The 8317-nt window shown below is 35.0% G+C and overlaps 1 non-coding gene across 1 annotated transcript; it reads right to left on the bottom strand.

Moving 5' to 3' along the window:
• Positions 1 to 203: 203 nt before the first annotated feature.
• LOC136228283 (small nucleolar RNA R71) lies at positions 204 to 310 on the bottom strand. The gene has a single exon (XR_010688611.1). It is a non-coding gene; the product is annotated as a small nucleolar RNA R71 (small nucleolar RNA).
• Positions 311 to 8317: the final 8007 nt, after the last annotated feature.

Below are 8317 nucleotides of genomic sequence, written 5' to 3' on the forward strand. Positions count from 1 at the left end.
ATTTGACAAATTTCCTTGAAATTTGTGATACTTTTAAAATAAATGATGTGACTGCCGAAGCAATCAAACTTCACCTCTTTCATTTCACTTTGAAGGACAGAGCCAAAGAGTGGTTAACTTCTATGTCAGGCGCAACATTCGAAACTTGGGACCAACTAGCCCAAGCGTTTTTATCAAAATATTTTCCTTTAGCAAAAACTGCAAGAGTCATAAAAGAGTTAACATCTTTTTCTCAAAATGATAACGAAACTCTTTATGAGGCTTGGGAACATTTTAAAAAACTTCAGCGTTTATGCCCACACCACCAATTGCCCGATGCACTTTTAATGCAAACATTTTATAATGGATTAAATCCTACAACTAGAGGTTCATTAGATGCTATGTCGGGATGGTTATTTATGAAGAAGACATCAGCCCAAGCAAGAGAACTTTTGGAGGAAATGGCAATCAACCGCAGTATGTGGCCCGCGGAACGTGGACATATACCAGTGGCGAAACCATCATCCTCAAACACATCATCGGTTAAAGGTATAGTGAATCTTGATCCAGTTGTGATGTTACAAGCCCAATTTTCTGCCTTATCGCACAAAATTGATAGGTTTATGGCACCGTGCGATTCTAACGGTAATCCAATCCAAACGGATGTGGATTATGAAGGTATGAGCGAGATCGAACAAGTAAATTTTGTCCAAGGGCAAAACCAAACTAATAATAATTATTCTAATACCTATAATCCTGGATGGAGGAATCATCCTAACTTTAACTGGAGAGATAATAATAATGTCAATGTTAATCAAAATCGTACCAATAATTATCAAAATCAGTCAAGAGATACGATTAACACTTTATCTTCTAAAATTGACAAATTCATAGATGCTATCGGTGGAAAAATAAGTAATCACGATGATGGTTTTAAACGGATCGAAAATAAATTCGATCAGCTTATTAAAAACCACTCATCTAGCATCCATAATTTGGAAGTTCAAATTGGACAAGTTGCTAAATCAATTCCATCCCGAAAAGAGGGAAGTCTTTCCAGCGATACGGAGGAAAATCTGAAAGAGCATGTAAAGGCTATCACTCTTCGTTCAGGGAAAAATTACTTAGGTCCGAAAATGCCCGGAGATTCGACTTTACCAGGAACTGATTTACCAAAGTCCAAAGAAGATACATCAAACACAAAAAGTTCACCAATTGACTCAAGTACAAAAAATTTTGTACCCAAACCACCTTTTCCACACAAAGTCCGAAATAAGGACTATGACAAACAACTTTTAACATTTTTGGATAAACTTAAAAATTTGCACATTAATTTAACGTTTATGGATGCAATTACGCACATTCCTAACTATGGTAACTTCTTAAAGGATTTAATTTCAAAGAAAATTAGTTGGGAAGGAATTTCATTTATTTCACTAAACTCAAAGATCTCGGATGTTTTACCATTCCGAGTTCAATAGTGTCGAGTACTTTGCCCACTAAACTCAAAGATCCCGGATGTTTTACCATTCCGTGTAAATTGGGAGATATTGAATTCCCAAGTTGTCTTTGTGATTTAGGAGCGAGTATCAACTTAATGCCGTTGTCTATTTTTAATAGGTTAGGTTTAGAAGAAGATGTCAAACATACCAATATGGTTTTGCAATTAGCAGATCAAACCATTAAGAGACCATATGGTATAATTGAAGACGTTTTAGTTAAAGTTGAAAAATTTATTTTTCCTACCGATTTCGTTATATTAGATTTTGCATATGACGTTAATTGTCCACTAATATTTGGTAGACCGTTTATGAACACGGGACGTGCTCTAGTTGATGTGTCAGAAGGGATAGTAGTTTTAAGGATATGAGAAGATAAGATCGAGTTTAATATGAACAAAGCGATGGAATATCCTATGGAGGAATTCGCTTGTATGAAACTTGACTTAGTTGAAGAATGTGTCAATGACATTATTCAAAAAGAAGAAATAATAGAACCTATAATGGGTGAAGAATTAGAAGATAAGGACCCAGAGCCTTTGATTCGAGAAGATGGACCAGTTCCGCCTTCGACTGTAATACCCCCTAAATTAGAACTTAAAGAGTAACCAAACCATTTGAGGTACGCTTTCTTAGGCGAAGGCGATTCTCTACCTATAACTATCTCTAACAAATTAACAAATGTTCAAGAAGAAAAATTGAAAGAAGTTGTTAAAAATAGGATAGGAAGTATAGGATGGCAGATTTCAGACTTAAAGGGAATTAATCCCAGTATCGTAATGCACAGAATTCACTTAGAAGAAGATAAGCCACCTAAAGCGGATAGGCAAAGACGCTTATATCCGAATATGAAAGAAGTAGTAAAAAATGAGATTACTAAACTTTTAGACAATGGAATCATTTATCCTATCTCGGATAGTGAAGGGGTTAGTCCAATCCATTGTGTAGCTAAAAAGGGAGGCATAACTGTTGTAAGGAATGACGAAGGTGAATTAATACCTACGCGAACCACCACCGGTTGGAGGGTTTGTATAGATTATAGGAACCTAAACAAAGCAACCAGGAAAGATCATTTTCATCTACCTTTCATTGATCAAATGATCGAAAGGATAGTCGGTCATGCTTTCTATTGTTTTCTAGATGGTTACTCCAGATTCTTTCAAATTTATATTTACCGGGATGACCAAGATAAAACAACCTTCACATGTCCTTATGGAACCTTTGCATATAGGAGAATGCCCTTTGGTCTATGTAATGCACCAACAACATTTCAACATTGTATGACTGCAATTTTTAACGATTTCATTGAAGATATCATGGAAGTTTTTATGGATGATTTTTCAGTTTACGGAGATTCTTTCGATGCATGTTTAGGAAATTTAGATAAAGTTTTGTCTAAATGTGAGGAAACGAATTTAATATTAAACTGGGAAAAATGTCATTTCATGGTTGACGAAGGAATTGTTTTAGGTCATAAAATATCTGAAAAAGGATTAGAAGTGGATAGAGCAAAAACTTCAGTGATAGAAAAATTACCCCCTCCAACTATTGTTAAGGGAGTACGGTCATTTTTAGGACATGCAGGTTTTTACAGACGATTTATAAAAAAAACTTCTCTGTAATTTCCAAACCACTTACTAATTTACTCATGAAAGACTCAACCTTTGATTTTAATAAAGATTGTGTTAAAGCTTTCGAAACATTGAAGACAGCTTTAGTCAGTGCACCCATAATTGCTAAACCCGATTGAGATTTACCTTTTGAAATCATATGTGATGCAAGCGACTTAGCCGTATGATGTGTTTTAGGTCAAAGGAAGGATAAGAAACTTCATGTTATTTATTATGCCAGTCACACACTGTCCGGTGCATAATTAAATTATACCACAAACCGAAAAAGAAATGCTAGCTGTAGTTTTTGCATGTGATAAGTTTAGGTCGTACCTGCTAGGATCTAAAGTTATTATATATACCGATCACACAGCTTTAAGGTATCTATTTGCTAAGAAAGATGCAAAACCGCGTCTGATTAGATGGGTTTTGTTATTACAAGAATTTGATATAGAGATTAAAGACAAAAAGGGAGTTGAAAACCTTATCGCCGATCATCTATCAATACTCGAAGATGAAAATGGTCCTATAGGTGAAACTATCGGTATACGAGATGATTTCCTCAATGAATATCTCTATCATATAAACAGTGTCATGTCACCATGGTATGCGGATATAGCAAATTATCTCGCAACTAACGTTGTTCCATAAGGGTTAAGTTTCCATCAAAGGAAAAAAAATTCTTTTTCGATATTAAACAATATTTTTGGGAAGATCCTTTCTTATTCAAAACTTGTGGTGATGGTATGATTAGGAGATGCGTTAGTGAAAATGAATACGGGTCTATAATGTCAGAATGCCATTCTAGCTCTTATGGAGGACATAATGGCGTTAGTAAAACAATAGCTAGGATATTAGAATGTGGATTCTTTTGGCCTACATTGTTTAAGGATGTTCGTTCATTTATTATTCGTTGTGACAAATGTCAAAGAACCGGGAATTTAGGAAGGAAAGATGAGATGCCTCTCACAAACATGTTAGAAGTTGAAGTCTTCGACGTGTGGGGGATCAATTTCATGGGTCCTTTTCCCCCTTCTTTTGGTAAAACTTATATTTTAGTAGGCGTAGATTATGTTTCAAAGTGGGTTGAAGTAATTGCAACCCCTACGAATAATGCTAAGGTTGTTGTTAAGTTTGTTGAAGATATATTTTGTAGATTTGGATGCCCTAGAGTCATGATAAGTGACGAAGGTACCCATTTCATAAACCGAAGTTTTGAAACACTTATGAGAAAATATGGAGTACACCACCACGTATCTACGCCTTACCATCCTCAATCGAATGGTCAGGCGGAGATATCAAATAAAGAACTCAAATGGATTCTAGAGAAAACAGTTTCGTCTTCAAGGAGAGACTGGTCTTGTAAACTTAACAATGCACTATGGGCATACCGTACTGCATTTAAAACACCAATAGGAATGACACCATACCGATTAGTGTATGGGAAAGCATGTCATTTACCTGTAGAATTAGAGCATAAAACCTATTGGGCTATTAAAGCACTTAACTATGATTTACAACAAGCAGGTAAGAAACGTTTGTTCGACTTGAATGAGTTGGATGAATTACGACATTTATCTTACAAAAATGCAAAAACATATAAAGAGAAAGTGAAAAAATGGCACGACGCCAAGATTAAAGTCAAAAGCTTTAGCGTTGGAGATAAGGTGTTGTTGCTTAATTCACGACTCCGATTGTTTCCAGGTAAACTTAAGTCTAGATGGACAGGACCATATTTAGTAGTTAAAACATTCGACTATGGATCTTTAGAACTTGAAGGACCTAATGGAGTTCGCTTTAAGGTTAATGGTAATAGATGCAAAATCTATTATGAAAATGCTCCAATTAAGGAAATTAAGTTCATAACAAAATTTCATGAAGATTAATCCATTTTCATGTACTTCTTTTATTTTGTTTTTGTTTAAATTAATAGTTTAGCTTTTATTTTGTTTTATTTTTACACATTTTTATGATTTTTAGTTATTAGATGAATTTATATCAAGTTTTATATACATGAAAATATATTTAAGTCATGTTTTTAATCAGATTTTAGGTTAATAGTTCGAATTAGAAGAAATTCAGTGATTCTCAGTCGAGAATTTAGGATTCTCAGTTGAGAATTCACACTTTCAAATTTTCCCAAGAAGGTAAGAGACTTTCTGATCTTACCGAGAATATATATTCTCGGTCGAGAATCAGAATTAAAGGGTTTCGACGCCTGATTTCCGAGAGGAAATCAGCGTGTCGCAACCGATAATTGAGTTTCTTCAACTCCAAGAGTTTCTTCAACTTCAGCGTGTTGGGTGTTTTTGGCACCCGTCAGCCTTGTTTCTTCTTCCTCATGCAGACACAACTATTCAAACTCGAAAAATTGAGTTTCTTCAACTCCAAGAGTTCTGATTTTATGCTTTTTCGCATCAAAAAGACACTTTCTTTCGTCATATGATTCCTATAAATAAATCAAGAGGTTCAGATTTCTGTTACTTACTTTTCTATTTTATCTCTGTTAGACTCATTTCTGATATTCTCAAAACACCATTATACAAAAGTTATAGAAACTTTTTGCCCCTCAAAACCATGACTACCAAAAACAAAACTTCAAAGCAGATTGCTGCCTCACGCAATAAGCGTCATGACTTGTCAGAACGCTACATTGCGCCATTTCCTATATACAATCATGATGAAGGCAGACGCTACTACAGACTTCGCTACAAATTCTTTGTTGGCATGCTGTATATGGACGAGTTCTTAAATGATGAACTGGGGATCAGCGATGATATGAATCGCTATCTAGAGAGATTAGGATGGACCAAGTTCGCCCATGTGAGGTTTCCTATTATTAGAGACTGGATTCTCGAACTTTTCTGTACAGTACGCTTCGTGAACAAGCGACGGGTGCGTCTCAATTTTCGTAGAGATGGCGAAACCTTTACGTTTGGATACCCTGAATTACATGCCTGGTTTGGTTTTCCCCCGAGGGATACAACCATACATCATCCTGGCAGAGATATGACATCCAGAGACATTTGGAGGATGCTAACAGGATTTTGGCGTTTCAATCCTCGTCTCGCCTACAACCAATCCATCAACTCCAATTCGATGTTATATTTACATAAATTTCTGTGTCACAATTTGTTCGGACACACATTTAGTAGTGTTGTCAAAGACACAGATTTATATGTCCTTGGAGATATTTTCCAAGGCAATACATTTGATACCTCCAAAATTTTAATGGAAGGTCTTGTTGCCGCTTCTCGATCCAAGAATAAGAAGATTGGTTTCGACAATATCATATGTGGGATAATTCTAGGGGCCAAGGGGACTATTTCTGTTCCTTGGAGCGATGCTGAATCCTTTCCAACATTGGACTATGAGTTCTTGGAAAGTGAAGGCCTCGTGAGACGAATCTTTAGGACAGGCCCGCGTTTTCTTTCTGCACCAGAACGGCAAACTTTCGTGCAGTTAAAACTAGAACGTTATAGGGCTATGCAAATCCCAATTCATATGGATGAGTATTTAGAGCAGTTTAAGTTTGTTTTGATTTTAAGTTTGTAAATATTTTTATGTTTTGTATATATTAAATTTTTATTTGTATTTATGTTTTGTTTCATTTTGTACATATATGTTGTTCAATAATAATTTCAATTCATTGTTAGTTCATTTCTTAAGTTTGATTATGGTTTATATTAATTCCAATTTCTATATGATAATCCGTCAAATCTTTATTAAATCCATTTCATGTTAACAAATTCTACTCTTATGAACATGCTAATGATCGTAATGCACATGATAATGATTTTAATGAACTTATCTGATTCTCTATAATGATTATCACTTATATGAGTTGACCTTATTTTGATTAATTTCTGTATATGTATCAAACTTTTCAGTTTAAGATTATAAACAATGAATTACTACATACATAAATTTCCAGTTAATTACATTTAAGATGATTCATTTAACTTATATGTTTTAATGTATATTAATGATTCATTAAAACTCATTAAGGCATTTATGTCTCATTATTTTCCAATTAATAAGGATAAATCTTTGGTTTTCCTTGTAATTAATGTTTTTTCATTTATGTTTTTAAGTATAGGTACAGTTTTCATTAGTTTCCGGTCATAATTACCCAGAAAATTGACCAAATGGAGTTAAAACGCGCGAATTTAAGCCACCAGGGGCAAATTCTCAGCCGAAAATTAAATATTCTTGGTAAGTTCAGCGAAAATGAGCCAATTTCAGAGAGAAACTTTCTCTGAAATTGCCGTGTCGCGACCGAGAATCCGGATTCTCGGTCGCGACACGCGTGCTGTAGGCGTGGGAAGTCCGAATTTTTGCACAAAATTTGACCTATTCCTAATCTACCTATAATTCACTCTATTCAATCTTATAAATACCTATTCCTTACACAAACATCACATCACCTCAATTTATACCCAATCCCTCACTCTAAACTCTTCCCAATACACTACTTTTACTCTTCCCAATTTATTCATCATTATTCCCAATCAATTACCCCTTCATCTACCTTCTCTTTCATTCAATTAACCTTTACCATTCCCAACTCATCTTCAACCTTTGGTTATTCTCTCTACATCTCTCCTTCTCTATTTTTCAAACCCTAACACCACCATCATGCCTAGAACCAAAGTTTTCGGGATTAAACCCAAGGTTAAGGAAGCAAATTGCCTTCGTATACGTTGTGGAGCTTATTTTGACATAGCTTCCGAGGAAGAGGCCGATCGCTTCACTCATTTTTCCAATTCGAAGAGGGAGTTTGTGGACATGCACTTCCTTAACTTTGATTCGATAAGAGAGTTAAACTTCTCTACTCGGATTAATGCTTTCCTTGATACTTTAGGTTGGCAGACTTTTGTTTCAATGAGATTTCCTAGCATTACGGAATACATTATGGAGTTTTTGGTTACTTTGAAAATTAATAAGAAGAAGACGTCTACCTCTTTTAGAAATAATGGTGTAACTTACACCATTGATTATGAAGCAATGGGAAATATGTTTGGTTTCCCTACAAGTGATTTCTTTGACAAGCCAAAGGATTTTGATAATGACACAATTTGGAATACTCTTTCGGGTCAAGACTATTTTAATTCGAAAAACACTTCAAGCAAGATGATTAAGGACAATTGTTTGTTTTTCTTTCACAAATTCTTGAGTTTTTCGTTGTTTGGTCGTGTTGAGAGATCCAAGATTCAAGTTCGGGATCTG

The sequence above is a fragment of the Euphorbia lathyris genome, chromosome 4 (assembly GCF_963576675.1).
Source record: "Euphorbia lathyris chromosome 4, ddEupLath1.1, whole genome shotgun sequence".
NCBI classification, from domain to species: Eukaryota; Viridiplantae; Streptophyta; class Magnoliopsida; order Malpighiales; family Euphorbiaceae; genus Euphorbia; species Euphorbia lathyris.